This window comes from Taudactylus pleione, unplaced genomic scaffold (genome assembly GCF_031769625.1).
Source record: "Taudactylus pleione unplaced genomic scaffold, aTauple2 ptg000172l, whole genome shotgun sequence".
Classification (NCBI taxonomy): Eukaryota; Metazoa; Chordata; class Amphibia; order Anura; family Myobatrachidae; genus Taudactylus; species Taudactylus pleione.
Genome location: NW_028284574.1, coordinates 5726383 through 5751059, shown reverse-complemented (window position 1 = coordinate 5751059; position 24677 = coordinate 5726383).

Here is a 24677-nt window from a genome sequence, read left to right as displayed (position 1 = left end):
CCAGCATTCAGGGATTTGGCCCAAATTAAGCACACTGCAAGCTGGTGATGCATGGATTCTTGGTAAGTAAAAAAACAGTATGTCTTTCTAGTAATAGTGTAAACAGGTTCTCATGGAAAATGTATATCTTTTGATGTCCTATTTCCATCAGGTGGATATCCTTGCATGACCTGGCTGCTGACTCCTTATTTGACTCCCACACCAGGGCCCCAAACTCACTATAATGCTGCGTTTACAGCCACCAGGCAGGTGGTTGAGCACTGTATTGGCCTTTTAAAGGGCCGTAAAACCACATAATTTGGGCATGTTTTTGTTCCTACAGTCTTATTAATATTAATTTTAATAGTACTGTAGGAGCAAAAACATGCCCAAATAACAATGACTTTCAGGCATTTCTAGGCATTTTTAACTACCTCACAGCTCACAATATTGATTTAACTATTTTTCACCAATACAGGCCAAAAGCTGCAGCGAGCTGGCAGGCTAAAGTAAGCAACAGAGCAGCAGCACGAACGCATGGCAGTTTAAAAAAAATATAGGACATCTATGAACATTTCCACACAGCAGTGGCAGACAGGATGGCAGTTTAATAAACTATAATTATGTCAGTCGGCAATGCCCCAAATTGTGCCAAATGTAACGGAAAGAGGTGCATGATGGAATTCCAGCACCAAGACGTTAGCAGCAGATCCTTTATGTCCTGTAAGTTACGATGTGAGGCCTCCATGGCTCGCACTGGTTTTCCAGCACATCCCACAGATGTTTGTCAGATTGAGACCTGTGGAATTTGGAAGCCAAGTCAACACCTTGAACTCTGTCATGTTCCTCAAACCATTCCTGAACAATTTTTGCAGTATGGCAGGGCACATTGTCCTGCTGAAAAAGGCCACTCAGAGAGTACTGCTGCCATGAAGGAGTGTACTTGGTCTGCAACAATGTTTAGGTAGGTGGTACGTGTCAAATTAACATCCACATGAATTCCAGGACCTAAGGTTTCCCTGCAGAACATTGCCCAGAGCATCACACTGCCTCCACAGGCTCGTATTCTTCCCATAGTGTATCCTGGTGCCATCTCTTCCCCAGGTAAATGACACAGTTGCAGCTGGCCTCGCCCATGATGTAAAAGAATACGTAGTTTATGAGACTAGGCCACCTTCTTCCATTGCTCCATGGGTCCAGTTCTGCTGCTCACATGCCCATTGTAGATGCTTTCGGCGGTGGATAGGGGTCAGCAAAGGCACTTTGCATTGCAGCTTGCTGTGTAGTCCCAGACCAGTCAATGTGTTCTGAAACCTGTCTAACATAACCACCATTTGTGATACAGTAGCTCTTCTGTGGGATCAGACCAGATGGGCTAGCTTTCGCTCCCCACGCACATGAACGACCCGGTCGTCGGTTCACAGGTTGTCCTTCCGGTTCCGGTGTCTCCATCACTCTGGTGATGCACTCATGTACTCGCTGGATATGGTTTCTCTCATTGTGGTCCTGTGTGGGATTTTACACAACATTGCAATAAGGAGTCGAGTACCCATGCAGCCAGAGGAGGCCTTGCCAGAGGAGGGCTGCATGGGAGGAAGGTGTTGTGATGCTGTCGGGGGGGGCCAGACACGATTATATCATTTCACGTTTTTTTAGGTATGCATATTTAAATTTTTTTTAAAAGAAAATACAATTTTGCAAAATGTATTTTAATGTTTCCCATTTTCTTTTGTTTTCTTTTCCTACCAACAAAATCTCAACACTTTCCCAAACCTGCAAAAAAATTGGAACCCATTGGCAATACCCTGTATGTTTTTGGGTAACTAACACATTTTGCACGGATATCCCCCAACATGTTTAGTTAATTTGCCTTTTGTTTTAGTAATTGATATGTTTTCCAATACAAAATCTGTTTGTTTTTTACTTTAGTTGTTTATGTTTGACTAAGCCAGATGTTTAATTTGCCCAAACCATGAGGAAATTTGTTATGTGTGAATCTGTTATGAATTTTTTATTACCATTAAAAGCCTGTTGGCAACATGTTTGTTATGAAATAAATGTTTGAAATGATTTTCAAATTTAGTTGTTTGTTTGGTTTTAAAAATTGTAAGCCATTTTGAGGTGTATAATGTATGCCAACCCATATTTGAAAAATAAACAACATTACTACAAATTTGCTTAAGGTTTACTAATACATGTTTTAAGTTCTTACACTATGAAAAGGCACCCACCTTTGTTCAAAAATTTTTGGACATGCAGAATTACACCCTTTAATGTGTGGCAAAAAAGAGGACAAATTTTGGAAATACCAAAACTTTTTTTTTTTTTAATGTCATAAAAATGTAAAAAACACAAAATAAAAAAACTAAACATCCTCCAAACGCTCCACTAATCTTTGGAGGCAGCAGTAGGCCTGCATTAAGTAGCCCAAGGTCTCTCATGGCTCCTCCCTAATTTCCCTCAGGATGTGGGTTAGATCTGTGGAAATTTAAAAAAAAGAGGATTAAATACTTCATTACAATTACAAACATTTGAACATTACACATTATTCAATGTACCAAAAAGTGTTTAAACACACTGATATTACAGTGTGTTTGAAAGTATCAGACACACAACATTATTAATAGGATTCTACTTTTCTGTTGTTCAACTAATTTGAAACCCTAACTGTGGCATAAACCAAAATCCACTATGATGATGTTACAAATAATGGGATGTGTATTCTTAAGTCATGATGGCCATATCCTTAAAACACAATGCACGTATTCAATTCTAGAATGTTGTTGCTAAACCCAAAATAGAATGGGTTTTTTGCTACGTAAAACATCACTTTGCCTAAGTACATTAGTACATTTTAAACACAGTGTACATAACATCAACAAGGCTAGTCTGGTTCCTAGCACCTTGCCAAGTTTGGTGACAGGTTTTTTTACAATTGTAAAATACTAATCCAAATTTAAACATTATTTCCTCAAACTCCAAAACATTTTTGAAAAACCAATAAACCTATATTTTTGAGGTCCCCAAATCAAAAAAAGGGCCAGCCAATAAACATAAGGTTGTAAGTCTGAAAAACAGCATTACTGTGCAATGATGTTGAACCCCATACAGCAAATTTTCTAAACAACAAAAAGTCAGAAATTTGAAAAAATACATGAATAACAACAACACCCCAAAAAAGTAAATTACAAAAAAACATACCCTGAGAGTATGCCAACACAGCAACAGATGGTACTGGAGAAGCTTCGGGTGAGGGAGAATATTTGGGAGTGGGGGGAATGGTTGATGGGGAAATGGAGCAGGAAAGATCACAGGGAGGGGAGATTTGCGACATTTGGGATGAGTGGGCAGGGGAGGGAGGAAGACTTGGGGAGGATTGGAAGAGGAAGGGAGGGTTACTGGGGGAGTATGGTGGTGGGGAGGGAGGTCTGGGTTGAGGAGATGCAGGTGAGGACTGCTAGTTGACAGTAGCTTGTATTTGCACTCGGCGTGGCCTTCTCTGTTTCTGCTGGGCTTCTAAAATGTAAACATAAAATAAAAAATAAAAAATTAGAATTTCGGTTACACAATACAAGTACACATTCTGTACAATAGGGACAACATACAGGAGGGTTTTTTAACATTGACTAAAATAGTTGGCAAAGGAACATACATTTTTAACAGTCCACTAATTAATACTTTTAAACAAATGCATACTTACGTCTGCGGATTTGTGCCCACAAAGCCATGAGGAGCGCAGGTGACTGGTGGACCAGGGTCGACCAGCGATGCTCTAATTGGGCAATGTTTCGCCTATACCCCGCTGATCGGAGGGCTCGCCTCACCTCCGCATAGGTGGCCCATTTTGTGCGATTTTAAATGGGCGGCACAGCCTGGGATATGCCTGTCCATGATCTTTACCAGGACAAGCAACTCTCTCCTGGTAAACGCTGCGGCTCTCATGATGGCAATGGGCGTTTTTACAGAAAACATGAAATATACATGGGGTAGAAAAAATATGATTGGCTAAAATATTTACACTTTCCTCAAAAACACCACTATTGGCCAATCCTTTAATCATGTGTCCCGAAAAATAAGGTCACATTTGATTGGCTACAACACGCAGTGTGCAATTGCAAACATAAGAGTGCAAATTATCCTAACGCAAAATGCACATGCATTTATAAAGTTAAGACAATTAGCAAATGGACATTCACAGTTAATAAACCTTACTTTTTTTTAACATTGTGTGAAAAAATAAGAACGGAGAAAACAACCACGAAATGAACAATAAAGTTTATTGACACATGAGAAAAAACTCGTTTGAAAGAACAGCAAGAGTTAAACACTTAATTAGATAATTGCCAACAAGCTAATAACAAGCTGATCGATAGTCCATGTAAACATGACATGTGACCATCAAAACAGCACATACGGCCGCAAACATCAGAACATAATTAGCATACAGTGACTGACAGCGCCTGACTACGATTGACTCGATCGTTCGTTCAGATCAGTCGGTAGCTAGAGGAGGTGCAGTGCTAATGAATGGGCGTCACTTTGTTTACGATCGCCCTGCCGTACGATCGGATTTTGCGGTCATTGATTGTACGACTATGCGGCCGCAATGGCCGACTCTGAATGAGGTCCACAGTGTGCAGAGGGACCAGGAGGTCCCTCTGTAATTGGCGGCTGCTAGAAAATTATTTTCCAGCAGCCGCCCACAGTCCTTTTATGACTGGTTGTATCAGGTACGACAATGTCAGGGAAAGCCCAGTCTGGTATGGTCGTATCTGATACGACCATGTCAGGTAAGTGGTTAAGGACTCAAACCTAGTTAGGCAGTTGAGGGAACGGTTAGGCTAATGAATAAAAGAAGGGTTTGACAAAGTTAACATTATGTTCTGTATGTTCAGCTGCCATCTTGTAATATTTGTAATATTGACAGCCATCTTTTGCCATTTTGTGCTAAATGTTATTTATGAACCTATTTCACTGTCAACTACATGACTTGCAAGAGACAAGAAATATTTAGAAATGCTAGATGAGAGGTTCTCACCCACTTAGCAAGCTGTTTCTGAGAAGCAATCTCATGGATAGGACTACGTGCACATTCCAATGCCAGGCTGTGTATCCCCCAAGACAACTTCTAGATGTAGTCTTCAGTTTCTGATCTTATTTCTAGGCAGAATATCTAGTAGGTGGGGTGATAGAGACTTTTACCTACTGCTACCAAAGTGCAATAAAAATGTAACTGATATACATTAGAGAATATCATAAACCACCCCTTGCTTGGGTGTTTTTATTTTGTCCGACCTGGTCATATGTCACTGATTCTTGACACATATACAGAGCTCTCTTTGGGCCTGTTGAGGTCCAAAGAACCAGATTAAACCAAGCTTTTGCAACCATTAGCATATTTTTGCAGCTGTGATGCATACAAAATAGCAGCATCCATCTCTGAATCAGGCCAAGGGTCACAGAACCTGTCCTGAACTGTCTCTGTCTCACTCTTTCCAGTACAGTTCTAACTAGCTACCCTAACATCCTTCCTCTCCAGTCCGGAGACAAATTATGCCATATCACCGTGAGAAGGACTTATATCGAATCCAAAACATGTGAGATCCGATGTACTGTAATATTTTTTCATGTGTTATAACTTTTGGCAGATAGAAAATGTTATTTGCCAATGTGTAATGTATATGTTTGTGTGAACTTTACTCCTATATTTTAAATAAGCCTGATTTAAAAGATATATTTTAATAGATCTATCTCTCCATAACCTGACCCCACACAGAGTTTTATTTTCTCTATTTTTCTCCCAATAAGACTGATAACATATATAACTCTGGAGATCACCATTGACTAACCAACCTGACTATCTGTATTTTTCTTATACAGAGTAGGGTGGGAATGTTTCATAACTTTGGGCTACTTTCTGTCAGTTAGAGACAAGGCAGAAAAAACACATAATAACTATCCATTTAAAAAAATTTTTTTAGCTAAAGTATTCCTCTCATGGGGTACATTGTCCATCCTTTTTTATTGCAACTGTTTTTGGAAAATGACATCTAGAGCTGATTGGTTGTTACTTTATTTCTATCCACTTTATCTCTGTTCAAGATTTGATACCTCTCCCTATAAGTTTTCTGGGAAAAGTTTTCTTCACTTTGGAGTGATCAATGACTGATGAGGTGTCATTGGGAGAGATGAGACCTTTACTTACTTTAACTTATCACTGCATGGGCATGGGGCATGTGGATTGAGAATAGCCAAAGTGCACTCAGCATGTGTCTCGCTTTGACAGGGAGACCCTATGCTGCTGGGGTATAAATAATAAGATTCCTAGCACATGTCTTGACAAATATGTATGCTCAGCTACAACATATGGTGTACCTCATCAGGTGGGTTTCTAAACATCTCTAATACTGACACATTATATAAATGTATCCAGGTCTTACCTGTAATAGTGCCCATTCAAATGTATAGACTGCAATGCAAGGGCCAATTCTAATTAAAAATACCTAAGGGCAGGTTGGAGGGGTGCCAGTCAAAGTAGAAAGAGTCTCAGCCTTCATTTGCACAATACATACACAAAAACAGATGAAAGGGGGTGCTGTACTGCACACCCTAATTTTAAAACATAAGAGGTGCTACCATGCTGAGAATTGTAGTGCCATACAGAAAAATAGAAAATGCAGGAGCACACTCTAAGTACTAAGAACACTGATAAACAAAATTATTATAATAATCTGTACATTTAACATGGAGTATAAATAATAAAGACCCCATTTTATGAGTGATATACTTGTTATTATTACACATTATTAATCTTAAATGGAGCTCGAAACAGTTTCTCACGGTAATTTTTCAAGCACAGAAAGTAAAATGACAGTTAGGAGCTGATTGGATGGACCACCATTTAAGATTAGTAATGAGTAATAACAAGCATATCACGCATTAATAAATGTTTGGCCATTGAAGTATGCAGGGCCGTAACTAGGGTGGTGCAGCCAGTGTGCCCGCACAGAGCGCACATGCTCTGTGGGTGGAACCGGACGCCTCTACCCACACTCATTGTCACTACCTATCTTCTAGAACTGGCTACACTGTACTGTATATTAGTAGCGGTGCGTGGCTCTTTACCTGCTAGGTGCACCACTACTAATATAACATTACAGTGGGCAGTGCTGCAGCTTCTGCCTCCCCCTGTGGAGCTCCCCCATCGGCATCTCCTGTAATGTGTACTGTGTAGTGTCTTCAGGGAGGGACTGGGATAGACATCATTGATGTCTCTCCCAATCTAGTCCCACAATGCCCTGCACCGAGGAGCCTTTCCTCCGGTGTTGGGCTGCAAACCTGTACTGCATTTGCAGGATATAGACACTGCGGCTTCCTCCCCACGGCTCCCACAGTGACCTGTTGAAGACCTCTATTATACAGGCAAGTGGTGCCTGTAATATCTCCTGCTCAGGGATCCTTGCATGGCTGACAATCTCCTCTTAGCAAGGACTCTGGAAGGAGCAGCAACTTCATACAGCAGGCTGTAATTTCATCTGCCGTGTGACAGCTTTCACAGACTCCCCCCTCCTCCCCCCCTGGAGAGGATACATGATTACAGAGTGCAGGGGCCTGGTGGAGGGAGGATTACAGATGCAGTAATTATCTGGATACAATGAAGTTGTTACCAGGGAATGCATGAGTGCTGTACTTACATTGTTGGTGGAGTTTAAGCATCCTCCCCCCACTGTGTACATACTGTAACAGGTCAGGCTGGTGTTTTGACATTGAACATGCATTCAACCTACATTGTAAGTCCATACTAAATCATACTTCAGAACTGGGTAAAAGATTGGGGATTGGGGGGGTCACCAATGCTTTTTATTGCACAGGGCACCAAAATGGCTAGCTACAGCTCTGGATATATGCCTACCTACCACGTCAAGGTGAACCTGATAAGTTGGTTCCCTAACAACCCTAATACTGGCACATTATATAAATGTATCAAGGTATTACTTATAGTGGGAACAACACAAACTGACAGACATGGGCACTTAACCTAAACCATAACCTGCAGCCACCAGCCAATTGGTTGCTTCTAAACATCTATTAGTGTTTTTTGTGTGTACTAATAAAGTACACCTTAACTAGATGGTGGTTTCTTTGCAATGGGGACCCTCTAAAAATATTGATCCTTTTGGGGCAGATTATGTATTTATTTCTATTCACTATTCATGTAAGATTTCACATGTCCAGAAGATGCATATTTGCATTGGAATATAAACAATGTCATCATAATACAACAGAGTAGAGCAGTAACAAGGAAGGTGCAACCTGTGCCATGGCACAGGGCACCGCAGGGCAGGGGGCACTGTTTGGGGCTGTCAATTTTCCTTTCTATTATCATTCTCACCTGTAGTTTCCTCTTCTTTTATCCGCATCATCTCCTGACCTCCCCTATTTCTTCCCTGGCCCTTCCCCACGAGGCCATGGTTCTTTTTCAGGAACACAATCTCATGTCCCTATTTGAAAAATGGGGGTGGGGAGGTGGGGGGCACAAATGCTCTTTCTGACACAGGGCACCAAAAGTCTAGTTACAGCTCTGCAACAGAGGTTCAACCAGACAATACATAGTAACAGGAGCTTTGGGCAGGGCAAAATGAGAACTTCCCTGATCAAACAATTTTGTTTTATTAAACTGTAATTACTAATTTTGTACCATTTGTATCTCTAATATGCTTCTTTAGCATTTATGTCTTAGAGGTCTATGTACTAAGCCTTGGAGATAGAGAAAGAAGATGGAGATAAAGTACCAACCTATCAGCTCCTAACAGTCATATTTCAAACATAGTCTGTAAAGTGAGAGTTTGGAGATGATTGGTTGGTACTTTATCTACATCCACTTTAACTCTCTCCAAGGCTTAATACATCGACCATTTCATGATGATTACTGTCCCCCAGGCTTTTATTATAGACCTGCAATTTTAGAATAATCTCCATCCCCTTCTCACTGGTTCTCTCCAGCCTAATGCCCCCTGTGTCATCTCCACCCTTATGCCTTCATGTCACTCCAGCGCCATGCCCCATGTCACTCCTGCATCATAACCCTGTGTTACTCCAGAGCTAAACAACCCATACCCTTCCCATGGCCCCCTCAAATTTACCTTGTTTCCTTTGGTGGTGCAATGTTTTACCATCACAACTTGCTATGCATGGCACAGCATAGTGTAAAGTGAACACCAGACCTGGAGGGATCAGAGGTGGCCATCTGCAGCACTGCCTGCATAATCTATTATGCTGGGAGTTGCTCAGCAGGTACACCGACCCTGGTCTGTAGTGTTAGGACGCATAGGTACCATTTTTTACAGATTCTCCTCCTACAACATCACTGCATAGACTATTCTTTACTAATTCCATAGTATAAATATAATTTATAAAGATTGTCTTCATAAGCACATCAAAAGATTCTGCTTTTAACAATTTCTCAGTCGATAATATAGGAAATATGTATGTCCAGCATCACTTCAAAGTGGCCATAGCCTTCTACAATTGTCCACATACATAAGTTTGTTATATAGCCTCAGCTTCAACATCAGAATAACTAAAGGTTTCACCTGTATCAATCTGTGCAAACATATTGCCAATTTCATTATGTTCATCAGTTGAAGTCATACTGTCTATATTAATGACTTGTTCTAATCCAAAGTCCTCCTACAGCAAATCTACACACACTGTGTCAAGTGCTGGTAACACAATCGCTGAAGTGGTAGCCAATAAAGTATGGGTGCCTTGAAATGTGAAATAAGAGAATGGCTCCAGCCTCAAGGAGGGCACCCACACAAGTATATCTTTGTTGATTGGAGTGCCGGAAACTTGGACTTGTTTGTATTGGTGAATAGGGAATTGCTGGAGCCATTCTCTTTTTTCACATTTCAAGTCACTCATACTTTATTGGCTACCACATCGGCGATTGTGTTACCAGCACTTGACACAGTGTGTGTAGATTTGCTGTAGGAGGACTTTGGATTAGAACAAGTCATTAATATAGACAGTATGACTGCAACTGATGAACATAATGAAATTGGCAATATGTTTGCACAGTTTGATACAGGTGAAACCTTTAGTTATTTTGATGATGAAGCTGAGGCTATATTGCGGAAGGAAAGGATGAAAGATGATAAAAGTCCACCCTCTAATGATGATTTATTCATTGATTGGTTAAGACTGAAAAAATGGGAGGTGGACTATCTGTACCACGGCACATCCCTCTCTGATTATTACAAAGACAAACAGATACCGAAAGGGTTTCGAATATGTAATATGCTGACGATAGACAAGTACAGTTTACCTTTCTGCCGCAAATGGATGGCTATCTTGAACAAATATTCTATGGACCTCATGCTCCTGGTTATTGAGGAGTCGACCAGTGAGCTTGAGGACACTAGTAGCAAGATAGCCACCTTTGAACATAGTCATAAGGATACATTGGTGCAGGACTCTGAGAAGCATTGGCTGGATAAATTGCAAGGGCAGATAGATCAGTACAAGTCTGAGTTGATCAAGTTCAAAATAGAGAAATAGAACAAGGTTCAGCAGGACTATACCCAGCATAGAGTGTACACTTGGCTGTCAGAATCTTCTTGTGGCAGGCGGTACCAACCAGGCCAATACACTAATAGGTTGATGGCATGGGTAAATAATGAGACCAGTACTTCTGCCAGCAATACTAATAGTGCACCAAAAGCCTCTGCGTCAAGACCCCTCTCCCATTAGGGATGACAACAAGGGCTACCAAAGGCCCCACAAGAGGAAGAGGACAAGGCGGGGCCACCAGAATGTGAGGCAGATACAGAAGATAATTCCCAGTGACACCAGTCTAGTCTTCAACTTATCCAATATACATCTTTCAGACACGGAAATTAACATCTTATCTAAAGGACTATCCTTTATACCTACATTTAAGCCAGACAAATTCCAATGGAAAATTGATTCTTACAGACTTAATAGGAATTTGAGACTCAAGGATTACTTTGGGTCAAAGCAACTGACTGACACCCAACTGTATAATGTACCAGATTCTTTAAAAAAGTTCAAGAAAAGGTCTAAATTTGACCCAGCCACTACCAATGCCTCTATTAAAACCTTTTTGAGGTTGTTGGAGGTTGAGGCTGAGAGTATTGATGGTAACAACAGGTTTGCCAACAATTTAACTAAAGAGGAGTTTTTGGCCTTGACAAAATTGGAGGCTTGTCATTAGAAAAGCCGATAAGGGAGGGGCAGTGGTTGTTTTGGATCTGAGTATGTATGACATAGAATGTAATAAACAACTTAGCAATGTTCATACTTATGAAAAGTTAAATAAGGACCCCACTCTATCCTTTAAAAGAGAGTTAGATGTGATTCTGTCTGCGGCAACAGATGAGGGAATAATTTTCACAGAGATTTGCGATGTATTTAATGGTTGTTTCCCATAGTTCCCATCTTTTTTACAGTACCCAAAGTACACAAAACACTGAGTAATCCTCCTGGCAGACCTATTATATCTGCCTGGGGCTCATTATTCCAAATGATTTCAGTGTGTTTAGATACTTTCTTAAATCCTTGTGTACAGGGTACTAGCTCATACCTCAAAGATACAACTGCTTTGCTATTGAATCTTAGAGATCTAGGGACCCTTACCACTGATGTCCTCCTGTGCAGTGTGGATGTGACAAGTTTGTACACCTGCATTCCACACAGTGAGGGCATCAGGGCTGTAAAACTCATGATTACAGATAACCCTTTGTACACTGGGCCACCGGTGGCTTTCTTTATTAAGTTGTTGGAATTGGCTCTAACCCTGAACTATTACATATAAAATAACCAATTCTTTTTGCAAAAGGCGGGTGTGCAATGGGGTTGAATGTGGCCCCATCATACGCCAACGATTACATGTGTATGGTTGAAATAGAGTATTTGAAATTAACTATGTGTCTGGATGATTGTATAGTGATGTTTACACGCTATATCAATGGTCTGTTAATCATCTGGTCAGGTTCTGAGAGTGAACTTAAACAGATCTTTGATGTGCATAATAGATCTGGACATAGGGCACAGATCACTTTTAACACCCATAATCAAACAGTGAATTTATTGGATGTGGCTATCACTGTTTCTAATGGAGTGTTTGACACATCGTTGTTTGTTAAGTCGACAGACAGGAAGACTATCCCCCAGAATGACAGTTTTCATCCATTAGCCCTCTGGAGGGGGTTGCCATACTCTCAGTTCTTGCGGGTATGCCGCATTACAAGTGACCCGATAGAGTTAGATCAACAAATGCAGAGTATGGTTGATAAATTTGTAGCCAGAGGTTACAATAAAGATGATCTGGTCAAAACAAGAGAGAGTTTTACAACTTCTTAGAGAAGCTACTTTTAGCTTTGGTAAGAACACTCAAAGAGATATCCATACTATAATTCCTTGGGTCAATAAGTTTACTACTAACAGTGACAACACTATTAAAATAGTAAAGAACCTGTGGCCACTTGTGAATACAGATCATGATTTACCAGGATTGCAAAATTCTAGGGTCATGCCCTTTTATACCAGGAACAGCAACTTAGGTGATAGATTGGTCAAAGTAGATGTGGCTAAGCTCATGCAGAAGAATAGACCTTCTCATTTTTTGACCAAGAGTAATGGTTATCATAGATGCTTAGGTTGCATTACTTGTAGATCCGCCATACCTGGTGATAGTTTCAGACATCCATATACTGGCAAAACATTCTTTATCCGGTTTCCTGTTTCTTACACTACCACTTTTGTGGTATAATCTCCTGTCTTGCCCAGGTGGTTTACATTATGTGGGCAAGACAGAGAGACAGTTTAAGGAGAGGATGGCCCTCCATCGATTGGCCATAAGAGCAGCCTCACGGGCAGGCCACAGTGATCAACCGGTAGCCAGACATTGTATGATAGCTAAACATGGAGTGGCAGATATCCATGCTAGGATCATAGATCACCTCCCGTTAAGTATCAGTGGGGGTAATAGACCTAAACGGTTGTTGCAGTTGGAATATCATTGGATTGACAGATTGGACACACTAGCTCCGAGGGGACTCAATGAGACACTGGGGCTCCAGTGTTTCTTATGAGTTCCCCAGATAGAGGTGTCCACAGTATTGATTGAATATTTATTTATATGGTTCAATATTTTTCTGCAATCTGGTGGTTTGATGTTCATATGTGATTAACTGATCTTTGATGTTTTTCTTTAAGACTTCATATATTATTTGCTCTTATATATTATGTCAGTTATGTTCTCGTATGTTGCATCTGTATGCATTTTGTTCTAGTTAATTTATGTCCATCACGTTTGCAATAATTCATATTGATCATTAATCATTTGACTATGATACAAGTGGTGTCATTTGGCTTGTTCTATCAATAGTACTGTTGTACTTCTTTTTAAATTTGTACTGTTTGTTTTATTGTTTCTGTTTGTCGGGCTGCCTTGGCAACTCATCTTTACCAGTGCGTCGCAGCACCCCTATGTCTGATGAGTGGAGATGCTGAGGGCATTGACGTCATTGAGGACGGACGGCAGTCTGAGGAAATTCTGGTTACTGGTCACTGTGGACGGACGGGTGGCAGCATTGTTCCAGGTGAGTGCACTGAGGGGGTTTATTGATTAATGTGGTGGGGTATTTATAGGAGTGTTTTATTGTATCAATGTTATATCCCTGATGACGAGTATTACACTCGAAACGTTGAACTAAGGATTAAAGATCACTGCATATATCTAGACGCTGAGTGCTGCCTGTGATTGATTTTGCTATATATATATATATATATATATATATATATATATAAACAACCAACAGCAGCAGCACTCCAGGGACTTGAAGGAACAAGAACGGTCACAGCATACGACCAATTACACCAACGTTTCAGATGTTTGTTACATCTTTTGTCAAGGATAAGTATAAATACATAAAAGCTCACCTTATATACCAGTAATCGCCCTCATGTTCATCGGCCGCATCCACAGCAATTCCGGTCGTGGGAGTAATGATGTCAGTCACGAGCCAGAGGAGAGGGGACACGCCGGTGCCATGGTAACAAAACAACAACTTGACAGTGCAACAATGTTAATTCAGTTACTATAGTAAGTGGAAAAACTGCATAGAAATATATAGTCAGTAAAAAGGTAAAGAAAAAAGAAGAAAATATTCAGATCAGCATCTCTATCCATAATGACATACAACATAAATGGTGTGTAGCATAAAGATCATCACACCAATATACAAATGTGTATAGAAACATGCACATAACGATGCAAATAGCAGGATGTTATTCTCTAGAACAATGGATCTAAGTGACCACAGTGCTCATAAAAAAGGAGTATAGCTAATAGTTTCATTTAAGCCATTAGGCGATAATGTATTCTATTTATAGATCCAGCAGGATTCTAACCTAAGCAACAAATTATCACTATCACTTCCTTTAATCAAATTGGTGATGTGGTCAACTAATTTGTATCTCAGGGTTGCTAGGGAATGTTTAGCTACACAAAAGTATCTAGCAATAGGTTGGTCTATTTCTTTACCCTGTATAGCAAGCTGTATAGCAGACCAATGCTACGCTGCTCTTTCCTTAAACATGCAAATGGTCTTGCCAACATAGGCAAGACCTCAAGGGCATTTTATCACGTAAATAACATATCTACTAGAGCAGGTAAGGACATGTTTGATGGGAATTTTGAAGCCAGCAAGAGGGTGTGTTATATAAGGGCCTGTCTCTAAATGGCTGCACGTAGTGCAGCCAGTACTTTTGTAGCATCCATTGGCTTTAAACAAAAAGTGGCTTGGATGGGACCGTACATAGTCAGTGATGTCTTGATGCACAAGTGTATCTCTGAGTCTCTGAGGTTACATCCCCTCCTATAGCAATTAAGGATGTTGGTATCATGAAAAGGTAAATTCTTGTCAGTTTTTATTAAGGGCCAAAACCTTTTAGTAACATGTCTTATAGAGTTACTATGTTGTGAATAGGTATTAACAAAGGGGCACATCTTTTTTACTGATGCTTTTTAGAAACAAGACATTTATCTCAAGGTATGGCCAATACCTTACTTTTGCCCTTTACTAAATCTGTGGCTGAATAGCCCCTTTGCAGAAATTTGTTAATCATAGTGTCAATTTGGATTACAACTTCATCTTCCAAATTGACATTATGATTAACAAATTTCGGCTCGTGGCTGACGTCATTATGCCCGCAAAAGGAATTGCTGTGGACACGGCCAATGAACATGGGGGTGATTGCTGGTATATAAGGTGAGCTTTTATGTATCTATACTTATCCTTGACAAAAGATGTAATAAACATCTGAAACGTTGCTATAATTTGGTCGTATGCTGTGACCTTTCTTGTTTCTTCAAGTCCCTGGAGTGCTGCCGCCGTTGGTTGTTTATATGTGAGGGCTCAGTTCTGGGCTTTCTGGAGTGTGAACCTGGGCTTACTTTACCAGTTTCCATTTGGAGTGCCAGCCGCTGCTACTGTTTGGCCATATATATATATATATATATATATATATATATATATACATATATATATATATATATATAGAGAGAGAGGGAGAGAGAGAGAAATATAATTTTAAATACAATTTTAATTGTGTATGATTAAAGGTCACAAACTTGTAACAGTTAAATGAGTAAATAATCTGACCCACAACACCAACAATCCAATAAATGTGCATGCATGCACAGCACCTTCGTGATGAACACTGGGAGATGCAAATAATTAGGACTGTCCACTGGAATACAGTCCTTATCACTGATACAGGAGTGTCCCTTAAAGATGTTGTTAATCAATGCAAGTAGTAAATCCTCAAATCTCACTATGTCCACATGTGGTCTGGTCCAAACAAAGAGAATGGATGCTTACTCCCAGATTGCTTTATCCTTTTTAGTCTCGAGGGATGCTTCAGGCCATTCAATGGTTATCCAAGAAAAGTCCAATATATGGTAAAAGGTGGGTGAGGGTAAGAATTCCTTATGCGTTTCACTGCATCATGGTGCAGCTTGTTCAAAGGTATCCAGTATGTGCCCAAAGAGGCAGTTTTATACCTTTCTGAAGATGGCTGCCCATTAGCACCTGATTTTAATTATAAACTTAAAATTCCATATATATAGTAAGATTCTAATTTAAAACAAAGTATTACAATTATGATCACATAAATAAATAACTAGGAGGCAGACCCATTTAATAATTTTTCATTCTAAAGTATAAACTGTATTTTTTAATAAGTATTCACAAGACTTCTGGTTTTCCTGCACCAGATCAAGTGACATAAACAAACTGGTGATCAATATCTACCTTCACTGCTGTAGATCAGGGGTTTCCATAAGACCACCATCTAGGGGGACACCCAAAGGGAAGCATACACATTCTATCTGTCTCCCCTTTAACCACAGGAACCTCTCATGTCTTGATCGGTTGCTGTTGATTGTCAGTCCAATCAAGTGTCTTAGTCACATGATTAACATTAATCCATGGTATGTTAGGTCACAAGACCCAGAACGGAGCCTATCAAAGCCTATGAGATGTTATCCCCAGAATTTGGGGATTGTAGAAAATATTCTTACCACAGGTTCCATTTATTATGTCGATATCAATGTTAGTCACTTAGGTCAAACCACAACTGATTACATGTTGACCACAGGAGTTATGGGAATTGTAGTCATTCTATGCATTTACTTATAAATCAGTATTTACATAATAAAATATATCTCATCAAAAATCAACACAATATAAAGACATTGTTTCCTCAGCCTCATATATTTCTATATGGAGTAAATATATAGTTTTTATGATCACATTTAATATTCTCAGTCTCTAAATGGATAAAATGTAAAGACTATTTATATCAAACTAATCAAAATGGTTACTTTTAGATATCTATATCTTTCAAATACTCCTTTCCAAAAGGAGGGCTTGTTTAGAAAAATTAACCAAGAATTTATATTCCATTCCTTGGCCTATGCTTTAGGTTACCATACTTCAGTTTTAGACCTCTATATAGATTTAAAGTAAGGTGGAATTCTGGAGGATAACATCTGATAGGCTTTGATAAGCTGCATTCCGGGTCTTGTGACCTAACATACCGTGGATTGGAAGCCCACCTGATTATGTGACTGATACACGTGATTTGACTAACAATTAGCAACCGATTGAGACAGGAGAGGTTCCTGTGGTGAATGGGGAGACAGATAGAAGGTCAATGCTTCTCTTTGGGTGTCCCCCTAGATGGTGATCTTATGGCATCCATGATCTGCGGCACTGAAGGTGTCACCAATGTTATCTATGGAGGAATCTTGACTTTGCTACTTACATCTACAAAGCAAGTGGGATTCAAGATTGGCTTGTTCCCAAGAAACACAAAAAAGTAAATACCAATTCAATACTAAACAGGTGCTGGAGTGAGTTGTTCAACCAAGCAGCAACTAAAGGAAAAGGGATAGCCGGTCCCTATTAAAATCAAGTAAAAATGTCCCAAAGGAAGTAGTAGCACTAAACACTCGGTAAGATAATAGGCTCATTTAACTGTTACAAGTTTGTGACTTTTTATAATACAAAATTAAAATGTTATATTAAATTATATTGCCATATATATAATCTTATAATTCCTTATATGTAATCAGTGTTTAGCTCTACTACATCCATTGTGACTTTTTTACTTGATTATAATAGGGACCTCCATGGATAACATTGGTGACACTGGAATTACACACCAAGTTACTCCAGTGGGCACTTACATTATGATTCACTGGCCATTTGGGAGTGAAGAAGACAATAGAACTAGTTCTCAGAGGTTGCTGGTGGATGACAATTTGCTGTGATGTTAAAAACTATGTGACAGCCTGTCCTACATGTGCTCAGCACATGATCCAACCTCAAGCTCCTAAGGGTCCCTCACTGCTGGTGACTGATCTGTGGACTCATATTTCCATGGACTTTGTTATGGATTTGCCTTCCTTTCAGGTTTTCAATACAATATGGGTCATGGTGGACAGGTTCACTAAAGCTGCTCACTTCATTCTACTAAATGGTTTACCTGCCGCTGAAACTGGCTAAGGTAAAAAGAAAATACTCAGGCTGCATGGCTGTAGAGAGGATGTTATTTCCAACTGGGGGTACTGTTTACCTCCAAATTCTGGAGAGCACTGTGTAAGTGCTTTAACATCAACTTGAGTTTCTCTTTGACTTATCACTCTCAGTGCAATGCACAAATGGATCAGGTAAACTAAGATCTGGAGAAATTTATTAACATTTTCATTTCCACCAACCTGTATGATTGGGTCTCCTTGTTACCATGTGTCGAGTTCACCTATAACAAACTCTTCCATAAGACTTCTGGACATTCTCCATTTTTCATCCAGTATGGCTTTCATCCTGTGTTATCTGAATGACCAGCCTGCCAGTCAGGATCCCTGCCAGCAGTTCATGGTACAGTGAAACAAGTTAAGTCTAAGCAAAAGCCTCTACTCGGTTGTTTTCTGACAAAAAGAGGAAGAAGGAGTTGTTTTCAACTTGGCATCTGCAGTTGACAGTTGAAAGTTCCTAGCATGAAGCTTGCTCCAAGATATATTGGCCCATTTCAGAGCCTTCAGGAAATTAATCTGGTGGCGTTTTGGCTAAAATTTATGGACACACTAAGGATATGAAATATTTACTTCCTTAAACCTTTGGTTCTCAACCATTACTTGACACCTAGGAATCCTCCTTTCTCTATTCCAGTTGACCATCAGGAGGAATATGAAGTGAAACAAATCTTGGGGGTATATTTACTAAGGTGCGGGTTTTTAGAAGTGGAGTTGTTGCCCATAGCAACCAATTCGATTCTAGCTATTATCTTCTAGAAGTTGCTAGATTCTAGAAGTAGAATGTGATTGGTTGCTATGGGCAACACCTCCACTTCTAAAAACCTGCAGTTTAGTAACTATACCACTCAGATTCCAAAATTTCATTAGGATCTGTTCAATTTCTGGTTGACTGGAAGGGGTTTGGTCCCGAAGAATGCTGTTGGGTTTTTTCCCCAGTTTTCCAGGATCATACCAGGCTAAAAGGTTCAGGGCTGGTTAAGGATTTAGAGGAGGACCTCACACTGTTATTTTAAAATGTTATACTTTTAAATCTTATGTTAAGGCATAAAAATCATGAATATATCATAGTGATCTATGCATACTTCTTTTTAAAATGAATTAGGGCAAAATTGAGTAAAATTTGATTGCTGGCCGATTTTTGCTCAATTTTTAATAATCAATTTAAATTTAAAATTAACTATCTTTTGAAAACTAAAATGGTGATGTTAATTTTACCATGAGTTTCATATGACTACTAAAATCGACTGATATTAAATGAGCTATTTGAACACACAAAATCAACATTGATGTTGGTCTTTTTTATATAGATTTTTTAATCTATCAATAAATTGAAGTTAATTTGTCCCCCACTGCATCATAAAAAAGAGTAAAATGAAGAGGGAAGGCCTGAAAGAGGAGGAAGGGACCAAACTCGTCAACTCACACCACAGAAGTCTAGTGATTGTATTATGTAGTTAGCAGAGCACCAAAGAAGAATTCCAACATAATGTTGCAGTAGGGCACAAATAGAACAAAGGAATTGGCACCAAATAGAGAATTTAAAGTTGTCTTAAAAGGTACCTATCTGTGGACTTAAAAATATTGGCATGCATATGTGTAGGGGCATAATCAATGAAGTAGCCAAATTCTTATAGCAATGTACCATTCATTTTTCAATAAAAGTGAATCCTTCTTTCCTATCAAAGTAGAAAAGTTTTAACAATTCTGATTCCGAGCGTAAGGATCTGAGAAAACAAATTTGCTCAGGATGGCCTGTTTTGCTAGAGCGACTTTCAAGTGTGGCTTGGCCTTACTGTTAGGTAAAATATCCTTTTAGCCATGGTAATGAGAACATTTTATTTTTTTTATATAGAAAATCTATTAAGAAATATTAAGATAACAAGTTATAATTTTGTTCCAAATTCTAGCTAACTCTTAGGAGAGTTCTATACTGTTAGTTATGGGACAGCTTAGCTGAGCTATATTTTTATTTTGGACAAGACTCTGATTCCTCAGACACCATGGGGTATATTTACTAAACTGCGGGTTTGCCCAATCAGATTCTACTTTATTTAACACTTTCTAGAAGATAATAGCTAGAATCTGATTGGTTGCGATGGGCAACATATACACTTCTAAAAACCTGCACTTTATTAAATATACCCCTATATGTGCATTTTCTGTGCCTGCGACAGATATGCACTTTGTAATATTTAATATTATCCTAATGAAACCACACCAAGCTAATGGCTTGCAGATTAACTTTAAAAGAGTCAAGAATGGGAGCAGGCTCTAGGGAAATTTTGTTGCCAGGATGAACACAACCTTGTGCAGAGAGAGATATATATTGTGAACACAACCTTGTCCACAATCTATATCTCTCTCTGCACATTCCAGGTCCGTATACAGAAAACAAAATCTACAATTAACAGCGTGACAATGCTAGCAAAGTGTCTAAAGTGGTGGATAATCCAGCAGGAGACTTCTGAGGAAATTGTGTAACATCTTGAGCATAATGTTGTGATTGCAATACTTAAAAAAATATTAGCTAGGAAGGTCATATTTGTCTCTGAGTTGCTGAAAGCTATAAATTGAGCAACCAGGATCAAATACAGTATGTCCTTAATTGCCACTATGATATTGATCTTCCAGGCAAGGTAATTTTAGTTGCTAAGAGACGGTGGAAAATCAGGATTTCCCTGAAGGGTAACATATTTGATAACTGTATAAGAGACATGAAATTTCTTATTATTATATCTCCAAGCATTGTCAGTCAGAATAATTTTTTTCTAATGAGTAGGGGAATCAGGGTTTTGGGTGTCTAAATGAAGGCAGCTGGCGAGTAGGAGGCATTTGTTAGTGAAATGTTCTGAATCCAGAATCCAGCCGTGGAGTTCTAGAACATTTTCGCACAAGAAAATGCCAAAAATATCAGGAAACCTCAGCCACATTTAGGCTCGCTTGGGTAATATTAACTCAGCACATGCAATTCAAGCCTTCCATTCCTGCCAAGCAAAGCAGATGTGTCCTCACACTGAACATCTTTATACTATAAAGTGTGAGATGCCCAACATGACTAAGACAGTCCAAAATGAATAGCATTCAGTATTCTTCTTTAACATTTATGTCTTAGTAGCATCTCAGATGCAATGGAAATCTACTCACAGATGTTGATTTTACACACGTACAAAGTAACAAAGTACAAAGGGACTTGGCATGAGGAAAAGTCGCAGCTGCTTACATCTGAACTTTTTACACCATATTCAAACTCAGTCAGTTACACATAGTTGTACAAATGTTGCAAGCCCCAGTGGTCTGCGTATGCTAGTAATGTAGTTTTGTTACTTTCAGTTGTTTTACATATGTGAATATAACACATGATTGTAGCTATTTGGTGTGACTGAAACCACAGTATAAAAATAACACATCTATACATCTGGAAACACCCACTCTACTAATACCAATTGGCATTACTTGCATTCAGTAGGAATGTTTTGGGAAGAGTACACTTTTATCACCACCACTCTACCAAAAAGTGAAAGTGGGAGTTTTTTTCCCAGTCTTGAGAAAGTCTCTGCTGCCAAGGACAGAATAAACCCATGGACAGGACCCTAGGCTTTCATGTATTTTGGGCCCCCTCTGGCACTTCACTCTTTCACACCACTACAGCTGACAGACTGACCTTGGTACGGTAGGAACTAGACTGCAGTCCATAGCCCTATCTCCATATTGGTGATAGCAGCTGTGATGGCGGCAGTCATGTGTCCTCTGGAGGTGTAACAACCCTGAGGCTAGTGCATTATTGGTCTTCTGTCTCACCCCATTGTCTCAAAGCAAACTTCAGTTGACGATGAGTGTGCCTTGCAACTTCTGAAATGTGTTAACGTCCATTATTCTACCAAACTACTTACACCTGCTATGTGATACCTATAAGACCATAACTGCATTGCCTTGGATAGAGACAGCTTCCCTGAACAGAGGCAGCCATATTTTGAATGAGAACCCTTGTTCTGTATTGGACACTTTAATTCTCCAATGGCACACACTTCAACAGTGTGTGTAGATGGAGCTGAGTACCTTCCTGTTAATTCCTGAGAGTTGACTGGGTGGTGGCTTGAAATGATCACAAAAAGAAGTGTCATGGGTATGTCAGTGAAAATGGCTGAGTCTTAAAACACAGAGGCAATGTTTACAGAAAGTTCAGAAAGAGGAACTGCGCAGCCATAGGGCATCATAAGTGTTGATGTTCATTGCTATGGTGCGCCAATGTTGGTGTTTGAGTACACCTGTGGATTTTCACTGTCTACAGGCATTGAAAATGGGCATCTCAGGGTTTGCAATCTCCGGTGCTCACAATTACAGAAATGGAAAACTGAAACTGCTATTTGCATATTGTTGTGTAATATCCCACTATGTGATGTACTATGTCTTGACACTGTATAGTATGCTACAGCACATGTGGGTACCATTACATAGGAAGAGCACAATTTCCAGGAGCCTCATCAGCTGCTGAAGAGTCCAGGATCAGGTCACATGGGCAGACATGTGACAGTTGGTCAGGGGAGAGCTGAGGTAACGAATCTGGACAGCAAAGTGATTCTGCAAGGAGGCACTGAGGATGGCTTTTTCCTGGTGAGGCACCCGAAGTGGAGGGTCTGTGTCTCCCAGTGCCCCTAACAGAGGGTGGTCACAGTGTGAACCCAGCTGAGAGGAGAAACATTTACCTCAAAATCGGAAGGGAGGTGCTGCTAATTACCTGACAGCTCAGGTGATAGCTTCCCAGCACCGGTGACAGACTGAGAATTTTGCAGGTATGTGCTGACTCCTATCCCAACATAGACTGCAGAGAAGGGAGTTAGATAAAACCTCTACCTAAATGTACATGGGTTATCAGTATTGTCCATAGCCAGAAATATCCTGTGCTGCACAGACTGATCCCCCTCAAGGTGAATTAGCAAAATAAAGGAGCCCAGGGGAGCAGCTAGTTACACAAATATCTCCTGACTTTTTGTGGCAGAGCTAACAAGCTTAGAATCGTATGTGCACCATCGAAAGCATATTGGCTAACAAGTGTAGACTCTATAAGGGGAATTAATCTAGTCCAGGCTAACATTCTTAAGAATAATAGAAGTGTAGTGAACTGAGTTATCTATATTTATTGTTACGCATAGGAATAGAAAGTTGCTAAATGAATTCTTCTGAAAAGGTGTAATGAGAAATAATTGAAATGTTACAACGTGTTTATGAAAATGTTGCATAATTGGAACAGGCATGTTGCTCTGATTGCTGTATAAAATTTTTGAAACGGGTTACTATGTATAATTTACTAGTGTTTTACCCTTGTATAAAGTGGTTCCTGGATCTCAAAGAGTTCCCGCTTAATAAAGAAAGATTAAGTTTATTAATTGTGTCACTTTACTGTGATGGAATTGGGGACCACCTGCCTCTCTGCTGTGACATGGAAAAGGAGAAGCAACATAAACGTTAAGAAATACCCCAGAAGGGTATTATATTTGCAGCTTTAAATTAAAAAAAATGGCAGTAATGCATGATATCTAAAAATGGGCATAGCTCCCGTGTCTTGGTTTTGGTTCTTAATCCACTTCGTGTTTTGGCAAAATCACCCTCAAGAGTTTTGGTTTGGTTGTGTTTTGGTGTTGGATTCATTAAAATTTATAAAAAAGTTAAAATCATGTACTTTAAGCCTGTCTTTGTTCTTACAGTATTATTAACATCAATAACATTCATTTTGAGTAAATTTTTACCACCTGACATATCACAATATTGTTTTCATCAATATTAGCCAAAAGCTGCAGAGTCAGGACTCTTTTTTACTCTGAACCACAAAAGTCAGGTGTGTCGTTTCCAGTAAGACCAAACCGCCCACTTCAAATGCATTAGAAACTAACTTTGAATCAGGCCCAGAGTTCCTGCCCCAAACAAAACCAAAAAAATATACCCGTCGCTAGATAAAACCAATTATCCAATATGAATCCATATATATATATATATATATATATATATAAAACATATGAAAAGGAGGCACTTCGGTCAATAAAGTCTCCAAACACGGATCTGATAATCAACGTTTCGAGAGTACTTTATTCCCTCATCATCAGGATAACAATAAACATGTATGAAAACTCACCATTAAATACCCGACACCTTCACAATGTGCAGCGCCAGCCCACGGGGAAAGAGGAAGTCGCGCCAAAATGACATCATTCCACATCACCCGTCGCTGAGGCAACCGCTGTATATACAAAACATAAAAAATGTGTTTACATGTACAACCACGCTATGCAGTAAGACGCGATCACAGAGGATACATCCATAGAAGACAATACCCCCATAATATCATGAAATTAATAGCAATATATAAATTCACATTTAAATATAGATCCCTTGATCGACATAACAACATATAATGGACGTATAACATCCTAACTCAAGGCCTCCCTATTCATGACTATACAATGCTAAAAATTAATATCACAATCAATAATAACAAGCAGATAATACCCTGCTGTATAATTAATCATAATGGATAAATCCCACACACAGACTACATGAAGCAATGGAGACCCATATT